Here is a 12,461-nt window from a genome sequence, read left to right on the forward strand (position 1 = left end):
GTCGGGTTGATTTTTATGTTTTCTCTCGTTGCGTCGACGCGGGTTTTTTTCACTCGCGTTCTATAATAATAATATAATGTAATATTATTGAACAAACACACGGCGCGTATCAACACGACGAGTTGTGGTTTTGAATTATTGTAATATAGAAAATACATCATGTTAGAAGCTCGTTGAAACTCAAAAATAGTAAACATTTTTTAATTTTTTAGGTTTTGGTTTAGTTTAACGTCTTATAAGTTATTTGTATTTACTATTTTTGTAAATAAAAATTATTAATAAATATGAATTATTATGATAGTAATTGAAAAAAAAAATCATCAAATTTATTTAAACCTCACTTCTTATCCCATGGAGTTTATTTAAATTTAAATACTATTTTTTGGTTTTGTCAAGGTATACAGGAGACAAGGATTCGAGAACTTCGCGCTATCTGTATTCTGTTACCTACCCGATAACCAAGCTCAAAAACAGTGTGCAAAAGTTAAATTTACTTTAGTGCATCATTGATTTATGTTTTTTTTAAATCGTTTAAAAAGTGTTTTAAAAAGTCTTCTTTTGATTTGCGTCATTTCAAAAAACGTCCTATTCCAGATCTGCGCAGTCGGTCTCAGCTTTGCCTGTTATAGAATGTGTTATAATAGTATTATAATATAGATAGTGAATATAATATTGTAGCTGAATAATTATACGTTATAACAATACGTTTACGAGTATGTGTGGTAGCCTGCTGCACGGGGTAGTGCAGTAGTATTATAGCTTACAATATTATGTATTTATGTGTGATGGACGATCAATATAATATTGTATTTATCATTTCAACAAGGGGTTTGAAGTTGACCATGATTTAAGGCGTAATATGTAGGCAAATTGACGTGTGGTGTTGGCGATTTGTGGTGGGAGGGGGGGAGTTGCAGGAAATGACGGATTTTGATTCAAAAACAATTATCCATTATTACCAAATCAAATTTCAATGTTTATTTTCATAAAAAGTTTTATCAGTATTTTAACAAACGTTTTGGTAAAAACGTGTTAATCAAAATACGTTTTTGTAATTAAAACAGAGCACCATAATATACATATTATTAAATGGAGTTATCTAAGCTAATAAGCAAAATAATATGGAAATAAGCCCTGCGTATATTTTTATATAAGCTTTATTATTTACACCAGTGCACTAGTAACCTAACCAGGGGTTGGTAACCGGCAGCCCGTGCATCTATTTCATACAATCATAAGGTCTGCTACAAAATGACAATGAATTTAAAATTTAATATTTATAAATCTTCTTAAATGTACCAATAAAATATTATTTACATTTTTATTTTTATCCAAAACGGCCCTCAAAACTTTTTGAATATGGCCCAAGAGCCTAAACATTTTAACGACCACTGATTTACACGAATAACGTGTATACAAGCTATATTATATATTTATATTATGATGTAAATCTAAGTTATTAGAGTCGTTTTCGAGTCCATAGGGGACAAGCAGACGAAGAAACATTCATTTATACATAGGTATAAAGCTTACAAATGACTTTATTCATTCAATAAGAGTATAAGACGCATACAACGTGAGTTTTTGAGGTGATAATTTCATATAGTTGAAAAAGCCTAAAAGCCCAACTAATATAACTATAATATATACCACATTACGCGACGGTGTGGACTTCATCATTATATTAACGTATAATGTATATAGTCATATAGAGATGTCACATTTATGATATTGTTCCTTGTTTCTTCCCATCACGCACGAGGTTTTAGAATCGTATTTGTTATAATATAGGTACCTAATCCCTATAAATAATATATAATATACTATGATATTATATTATTTTAAACACGCCTTATCCGCAACGATTTTTGCCTACGCATTTTGTCTTACGTGTGAATCTGCGGTCGTTGGCTATAATATAATATTAACAGTTTGCCCGTCACTCGATCGCGCCAACACGATTTGCCTCGTACTTTTTAAAAACGTCCTCCAAACGCGTTTAATATTATTAAATGGGCGTGCCGTCATCGCACGAGCTGTTGTCTCCTCAGCTGTTATCGCGTGAATCGTGCCGTGTCCTTTCGTATATTTTGTTTATTTTTCTCGTGCTTTACATAATATTAAATTATTATCTGACCGTGCAGACGAACGCTATGCGATCGACGAATCTATTACGATTAAAATTTATGAACCGAAAAAACGGGTGACTGAAATGTGCGCCGATATTATTATAATACCTACTGCTTGAAGTTGGTCGTCCCTAAACGATAAGTCAGCGTGGGTATGCTCTTAGCCGCTTCGTCGGGAATAGATAACGTTTGGTCAAGTGTACAGATTACCTGTACTCATTATTTTAAGTGAGCCTGGCCATGATCGTAGTTCAGTGCGCGGATCAGTGCGCAACTCAGTTTTTGTGTCACCAGCGTAAAAAGGAAAAAATAGGTATATATAAGATTAAACTGTATTTATAAGATTCAATCAATTGTATACATATTTATTATTTAAGTGTAAAATTCGTTGGATCAGTATGATATATAATTATAGGTACCTACAAAATATATAATATTTTATAATCCACAAAAATACAAATTTACAAAATTAATCATGGACCTTGGACAGTGTTGAATTATTAATGGTTATAATCATAGAGTATGATGATTATTTTCACAAACTACTATTTTTATAGTCAATTTTTATTTAGTTCAATAATATGCATCATCTATATTGTAGGGGTCTGCAGTCGGTCGTGATTTAAGGAGAAAAATATAGGCAAATTTATATGAAAGTATTTTGGTGACTTATCAGGCACAATATTATTATGCCAATGATTATTATGGTCACTTTTTTCAAGCCACTCAAATCAATGTAAAATATCGCCGGAACGAATTTTAGTTTCAACAACGAATTTTCATTCGTCAACAAGTGTACCACCTATACGAGCATAATTTTATCATCGAGGTGGTGATATTAATACGATTTCCAAAAACTGTTAAGGTTATAACACATTATACAACAATTATTGTGGATTTCATCGATATAAGCGCTCTAATCATCGGTTAATCGTAAAGTTTTTTTTTGGCCAACACTACAGAGTGAACCTATATATTGTCTAGTGGCCAAATCCATGTGCTATATAGGTAGGTGTGGAATTCGCTAGCTGATTGGCGCCGACCGGATCTAGCATACTGCGATTGTATAGTACTATATAGACATATTATAGTGTATAGTAAAAAAGTTTAACATCGAAAGCTGGTTTTTTTAAAACAAAAAATGCCGAAATAAAAATGCAGACACCCAAGAAAAATCCGAAACGCTCACGCTTTATATCGCACAAAAAAAATAATAGTAAGACCATAATTTAATATTATATATTATTATACCGCGCCAAAACATGCGTATGCCTATAAAACGTGTTCACTTATAGTATGTACGATTTGAAGTTTGAATGGTCGAAAAACCGTACACTGCACGTACAAAGTATATATATATATATGCTATTATACACATATATACACTTTGAGGCGTATAAGAAACGATAGTGTTGTCTCCCACGACGGAATTGCGGTCCGTGCACGAATCGGGTCACGTCTCGAAAAAAACTTACATGCGCGAGCCGTGTCTAATATACCCATAATATTATATCCCACACTGTTATGACATTATCCTTCTCGCTTTGCTCAACTGTCGGAGCAGCAAGTGTTTTTTTAAAAAAAAAATGTATTCCGCGTCCGTCTTACCCCTTTGTATACGCGAAATCAATATTCGATATTTTGATTCGCAACGCTGATCGTTCACAATCATGTTAAATCATCGGCATATTATATTATTTGTCCACGTCTGTTTATGAACATATTTTAATAAAAACATTTTCGACTACTCATGACGACATGAGAAGATTGTATATCTAAAAATATTCTCATCGTATATACATACATATATTATATACATATTATATGTGTATACTGCATTATAATACAGTGATAGTGTGATACAGATAAGTCATATAACTATGTGTATATCTATATAATATACACGTTCCTGCAATAGCCTTGGCCGCGGTGTGCACAACAATAACAATAAGTAATTATAAGCCATGTAATAACCCTCCTCCAATTGTCAGGAAAATAGTATCGACCAGAGTGACCCTTTTTCGTTGTTCCTCCGTCAGGTCGAATAATTGATCGTTTGCGGCGCGGCGTTCTTTGAAGGAAGGATAAAAATGTAGAGCGTCTCTACAAAGGGTTGATTCAAATCACCGCACCCTTATTGTTTCAAGGCGTGTTTAACGTGGAAACAAAACGTGTGTTTAAGACTGTAGGTCACAGTGATTGTCGGTCTCGACGAGATTACGCCGAAATACGAACAAAATATAATATACAATATAGGTATACATGCATACGAATCGAGTGGATTTCGACATTGTGTAGGTACATTTTTAATAATATATTAATCATTGCGTTCGTCAATACGAACATTATAATAATAATATGTAGTTAGATATTATTAATGCGTTGTGGGTTAGTCTGCGCAAGTTTCGTCTTGTGGCTTTTGAATTTTCTTCATCTGAAATGGTTGAATCTGAATATTTTGAATACGATGGTGTACTTGCTAAGATGTATTATATGAATCGAAGGTGTAAATATTATTATTAGATAGATAATACGTAATTACTAATACCTTATAAGAAATAACTATAGGGACCGGATTTTTATGTGAATGCTAATTTTTCTACTGTTGACAAAAAATAATTCTGATTTAATGACGTAGTGCGTAAAGATTCAATATATATGATAAGGCTGTTTTTCTTTGCATATTTTTAAATATTTGAGTAAAAATTAATATTTAATAATTTACATATTTTTCTACATTATTGCATAAAAGTTAATATATAAATATTAAGTACAATAATTTAAACTTTGCTCAAAGTTTTATTAAATTGTTGATCGTAAATCAACGACCAGATAAATTAATTTTTTTTAATATTTTCTATAGTATTCTTGTATACAAATCTGGAAACTAGAGATAACCAATAAGTACGACAGTCTATAATAATAGCAGCTTATCGCCAGAGCAGCTTAACCGATAAACAAATTATTTTAGGAGCGATTTTTTTGGGACCTATATACTCTAATGTAGTATATTATAATAATATATAGTATTAGTATGTAGGTATATACTATATATACTATTATAATATATTATTTTAAATAAAATGAATTATTTAAATGCCAGTGATGACCCTACTATCTAGTGGACAACTTTTTGCTGTAGGGTTGGGCCACTTTGACCATAAAATGTTGTTTATAGTATATTGTTTCTGCATCATGACGATTTCTCAAAATAAAAGAATTTATATTTTTGCTGTGGGTTAAGCTGTTTTGCAGGCACCACAGTGCACCTCGCCATAGTATTGTAGTTATACGCTGTCGGACTGCAGTGACACATATATTTGATGGTGTACCTATATAGGTACATACACTGCAGTTATAATATATTGTACTAAAATAGTATGTATATGCATACATTATAGCTCTTGCGATGACCTTGTAATAATACGTCCGACGGACCGCCGCGTGAATGCAATTATCGGTAATGACGAGTGTTTAAGTTATCACCAAAGTGTGCTTGAATATAATGACATTGGTTCAAAACGAAGGAAACCCGCGTATTTATAGGCTAGCATAAATCATGTATTTTATCGATTTCAATATATATATTATGTGTGTATGTGTTATGTATAATATCGGTGGACGATGTGTGCAAATACGATGTATGAAAACGCAATAAATACAGTGCCTGAGGACTACACACATACACACACACACATATATATTATATACAGGGCGATTCAACAAGTAAATGCTCACCCACATTATTTTATTCCTTTAATATAATATGAAATCTACTAATAGTTGAGGATCGTAGTTATTTTCAAATATTTAGAATGTAATCGTAGTGACACAAACTTCTTTTTATTATAATTTATAAACGAGAACTATACCCATCCTCTTTTACGGTCAATTTCTAAGGAGTTGATTGTAAATGCATGTCCCTATAGGTATAAATCGACATTCGAGCTAATAGTTTCTGAGTTATTTAAACAAAAGTATACTATAAGGAAAAAGTCCGCATGACAGTATATTATATAGACTTAAAAGTTTTAACCATACGAAGACTATAGGCTTTGATTACAATTTCGCAATTTGTAAAAATTTTTCAAGTACCTATAATATAATATTATAATTTTATTATAGGTACGAGACTAAAATATTACATTTCTTTTATATTTTATGTAGGTACCTATAGGTTATAACAGACAATACTATTATAAAGGATTAGTATCTTTAGAACATAAATAGTGTTATTCAGCTCAACAACTTTCGAATTTGAAAAAAAAGTTTGTGTGGACAGCCGATATTCATGATACTACCTAAAATGGAATAACAAATATAAGTATTTTAAAATACAAGAACTTGAAGTATAGCTTTGTGCCCTTACTTAAAAATTACAAAAATTATAGTATGAATAAATGCATTGTTAAAGGATAGAAGAGAAATGAGCATACTTGGTGAACCACTCTGTATAAATTCGTGTAATGGATTTTTGCAATGTTTAGTATTTACCCTATATTTTAGACATGGATTCGCGTGAGAACGGGAATTTTGATGTGGAGGACGAATGTTGGGTACGGTTTATGGATGAATATAAATATAGTATTATAATATATTATATTATTATGTAGGTCAAACAATAAATATTTTCTTTGGCATTGATTCATTCTAATAGATGACACCTATAGGTGTCCGATATCTCTCGGAGTTAATTTCTTAAAAAAATATATTTATATTTACCTAGAAACGGTTTTAAAAACACACGTTTTATAATATAATTTATTTACGCGTGTATCAAAGCCCAGATTGAGAGGGTCAGGGGCTGTAGCAGGGGGACTGATATTTTCGTACAAGAAACATCTCAAAAAAGTACTCTTGACGAGATTTGCGAAATTGTTCTGAACACATAAAATATAATGATATTATACTATGTACGGCACGTCATATATAGGTAGGTAGAGGTACTTATAATAATATACGGTGAAGGTTTTGATTATTTGCAAAGTAGCTGTTATTGTGAGGACACCTGTCACCAATACGCGATCGGAGGTGCATGATATATTATGTTATGCGTATATACCTGCATATTTATACGCGTATTCGAACTCCCACACTATAATAGACACACACATTATGTATTGTACTTATAGGCGTTACTATGTATATACTATATTGTATATTATGCTATGTCCGTGCACTTCGGCCAGCAGCAGCAGAGGGTCTCTGGAGAGCGTCCACATCGAACGTCGTGTTTACATATTATTATATATATTTGAAAACGAAAAAAAAGTGATGAAGTGCTCCCGGGGGTACGATCCGAACACATTCTTTATGGTATATTTTATAATGTAGTGTTGTTTTGTGAGCGCATATATGTATGATATTATGTGTATATAATATAATATAATATCGTATATTATTGTACTGCAGCAGTAGACCGACCGACGACCGCGGTGCCGGTCAATGGAGCTCGTGACCACTCGTTTTTTTTTTTTTTTGCTTATCGACGAGAGTAGGTATAGGTACATCGTAATAATAAAAATCTGTCGTTTTCATTATTGTGAGACCGGAGTGATCGATACAATAATCGTACTCACGCGCCCTAAAGTATAAAATATACATCGCATCCTTGTATTTTACACCGATGAGTATAATGTGTATAATGTGTTTTATTATACTTTATGTTTAATGTTGAACGTGATCAATGATCGTATAAAACCGTAAATCATATTACAATATTATCGTTTTACACGCGTATATCTGTCTCGAGTTCGACACAAAAAAAAACCGTTTAACGTGAAATATTTTTCGAGAATACATTATATATAACATACATTCACCGATATGAGTACTTGAGTGACTGTCGATCTTATATACAGAGCCATATGTTTTCGTGTTTGCCGTTAAAAATTAACTTTGTGCCGTCTAACTATTGCCACGTATATAATACATTTAGTTCCTAGTGGCGCTTTAATTATGGATGGGGGGGGGGGGGGGGTAGATACAACCCTTTTGAGGTTTTTTTGTACTCAAATACTTTATAACGCATGACTGCTGCAAGGACATTATTCTGCAATATACATTGTTATGTATTGTAATGCAAAAATATGTATAAATAATTTATACCTAGATATTATTAAGACGCATTTATATAACATTTATTTCATAATATATAGACCAAATCTTTCATCTCACGTAAAATTGGTACAATATTATACGTCATATAGGTATCAAATCCGAATGGAAAGTATAATATATTTTAAGAATGTATAACATACTAGCGTCTCGCAAGCAAGATGCAATACTGCACGGTATAAGAGTAGGTATATACAAAACGTTAACGTTTAGACTGCAATATAGATATACCAGTCTGGTACAATATTATAGGTATAGGTATATACCATAATATTTATTATGCACATATAGGTAATGAACCGTCATAATATTCATAATAGTATCTTTATCCGTTTACTCTGTTTTTTCGTAACGATTTCAAGTTATATCATAACGTAGGACATAGATATACGTATATAGGTTTCCCTATACTACATGGCTATATAACTATATACAGCCTACATTTTACAAAGCGTACATCACTGCACATCACATGATATTGTAATTTTTAACTTCTATACCCATCGTAATGTTCAGAAAATATTATTATACCTATATATTTTTGAAACGTTTAAAGTATAATATTATTTTTATTTAAATATAAACTCGCGGAAACCGTGACCATTAGGTGGTCTGGTGGTGATATTGAAAAAATTGAATTACAATACATATATAGAAAAAAATTAGAAGCTTAACGGATGCATATAAGGCTACTTAAGTACTAGATACGGTAGGGAGATATATATCTTGTTGTCTGTTGAGTAGATGGGTATGATGAATTATTTGATTGAAGCGGAGATAGAATTGGGGTAGTTACTGTATATTGAGTATATAAATAATATTTTATTGTGTGGATCAGCGATTGCAGTATATCGTGGAATCTATAATATATTTTTATTATCTTTTTATTCTTTCGTCAGTATACATATAATATTAAACAATATAGACAATAATATAAACAATATAAGATATATTGTTGGTAATTATTTTCTTAAAATTATGGGTAAATATAACTTACAGCATAATTACATGCGCGTACTTATAATATTATATCTTTTATAAAATAACAATAATTTCATAACGTTTTCCGTAGGTACATTTTACATAGTAAAATCACGATAAAAATAGATATTATAAATTAGATGTTATTAAAGTAAAAAAATCATACACGATTGCAATAGTACAGACATTATTATGTTAGCGCTGCGTATATAGCTATAGCTAGGTATATAATATGTATACCTATACAGTATAAAAAATTGATTGCTGCAACCTTTAAACCTTATGAGGTATGCACACTTCCATAATTCCTTAAGTATATAATTTTATATTTGAGGCTAAGACATTTTTTTAATACTGTGGTTAATTATCCAGGTATAGAAGACGCAATTTTGGTACCTTTTTTTTTATCGATTACAATAATTGAATTGCAGTAGGTACCTCTACCTATGTAGTATGTATTTTCATTTTCCATAGCCAGCGGCATCGATATATAAGTACAAATTTCTATATTCTATTCATGTTGGTTTAACATTATGTCATTATACAAACTCTTCCTTTATCCGATCATCAAAATAATAATGGGTAACTTTTAAAATTTTTCCAAACCAATAATATATTATTTTCTTCAAACGTGCTTTGAAACAAGGTAATTTTATGAATTTTTTTTGTGGAATCAAAAATATAATTGTTTTTTTTTAGATTATTAGCTAAGCTAGCTATATATTGTACTAATTTTATAATGATGATGTGTGTTTTTTATTCTTGTGTATGAATAGACACTTTTTCCATTCGAAAAATTGCTATGATCATCAACTTTGAGGGAAGTTTCTAGTAGAAAATTGGATCAAATTTGAAATTGGTGATGATGGTAGGTCACAATATTGAAAATTATCAATCAAAATAATAAGTTAGGAAAGCTGCCTCACTCTGCACTTGAGCATGCTAAATTCCCGGTTTCTATCCGTATTTTTATAAAACGCAATAAATACTATAATAATTTCAATCTATAAAATATATGTACAGATAAATATATATTATATTATATTCTTATTATACTGACTAAAAATAAATACCAATTATAATGGCTTTTAATCAACAATCGTAACTATAGATAGTTACATAATATTATAATAATATATTATAGTTATGACTTGTTGTCATAACTATAATATTGTATCCGGACTCATTTTACCGCCACCGCTGCAGTGTGTGCAGAGCACTTATTTAGAGAGGCTTAAGAGGGCTGCAGCCCTGGCCGCGTTGTAATTATGGGCCACCATATATTACTGTAATCATATATGCAGTCATATACGTTTTATTTATATATAAATTAAAATAGTTACTAACTTATAGCATAATTTATATATTATAATCTTAAAAAATAATGAATATAATATGAAGGCTATGAATTAGCAAAAAAACTGAATTTTTAATTTCAGTTAAGGGGCCCAACCACACAATTAGCCCTGGGTCCCAACATTTCTAAGAAGAGCTCTGAGTGTGTGAGGACCTTATAATTATTAATACTGTATACCGCACAGATCGGCTTTTTTACTGTAGTATAGGTAGCATTTTTTAAAAATATATTGAAATAATTAATGAGCGTTCCTAATATTTTTTAAGCAACTAATTATAATTAAAATAACATCTATAATAATAACAATAGCAAATCATTTTGTAACGAAAAAATATTTGTAGAGACTCCCACTAATATAGATGATATTTATAGACGTATATACCTACTATTATGGGAACTGTATACAATTATTATATTATTTCAACGATATACATAATAATATAATAATCTGCAGGTGCCTATAGTATAGTATTTTTAAAAATCATAATCACATTATTATTTTATCAACAGTTGTAATTAAAACATAATATAAACAATATTATTATAGCTCGTTATCTTGTTTATCTTGATATTTGTATGACAGTAATACTATACATATATAATTATACATACATTATTTTAATTTATATCATACAGTAGGTATATATCGTATATATATAAACATAATATAAAGGTGGCTTGACAATAATTATTACAAATTCATGCAAGTCATTTAATTAGATATTTTCATTGTGTCACTTTTAAATACCTATTTGCAAAGATAATAATTTAGCAATAATTGAATATTATCTAATTAATGTCAACGCAATGCCATAAATAAATACTCATTAAATAATAATCAAAATAAATAATATAACATTTATCTGTGTCTATATATTATGTATAAAATAAATAATATTATACAATATAGTACTTTGTCTTAACTAAAAAAGAAATTTAGAGCATCTATATTCTCTCGACATAGGTATAAGCGGATAGGTACTCATAATAATAATATATTTTATAATATATAACAGCTTACTACACTAAAATTAATTGAATAACCATGAAATTATGGTTTTATCTATAATAGTAAGTGTAAGTACCTATACTTTATTGTTATTAATATTTGTTAGGCCTTTATATTATAATAAATATCTAAATTTATTCAAATATGACATAAGTCATAAATAATTACTTAAATGTACCTACTATTGCTACCGGAATGTATAATTTAAAGATAGTAGATACATATTATAAAAACACATAATAATTGCCCAGAACTTGATGTATTTGCATTTTTTTTTCTAATGCTCACATCCGAGGTTCGTCGTTACAGAAATTTGATTCATGGAATATAGAATTTAATGGTAGGTACAATTTTTATTTTGACTTTTAGGTGTCAAGTTCCGAGCCCTAATAATAATCAATTAATAGAATATATTAAAAACAGTGATAAATATTTAATCGGGGATGACAAATGTAATTTATAGGGAACGGATTTGAATGCAAATTGCATTTTTTTCTGAATGATCTAAAACATTGCTTTCCAAGCACAAAGTTCATTTCATACATCAAGGAATTAAATAATGTAACTTTTATTTTCCATTTTTAAGACTTTATTACATTTTTAGAGCATTTTTTGACATTTTTATGTTTTTAAGTCATTTTTATATAGGAATGGATAAAATTCGATTAAAATGTATGAACATTCATTCTAAAAAAATAAAAATAAATATTTATCATCTCGAAATAATACAATATCTGAAGAACTAACTGCTGATGACATGGCTCATATGAAGTTTGCACCTATGACGTTTTTCGAGATACAAAACAACACTGGCCGATAATCGTCGAAGATTTATGTTTGAGAATATTAAGCAGCACCTGAAGATACA

The sequence above is a fragment of the Metopolophium dirhodum genome, chromosome 6, assembly GCF_019925205.1.
Source record: "Metopolophium dirhodum isolate CAU chromosome 6, ASM1992520v1, whole genome shotgun sequence".
NCBI classification, from domain to species: Eukaryota; Metazoa; Arthropoda; class Insecta; order Hemiptera; family Aphididae; genus Metopolophium; species Metopolophium dirhodum.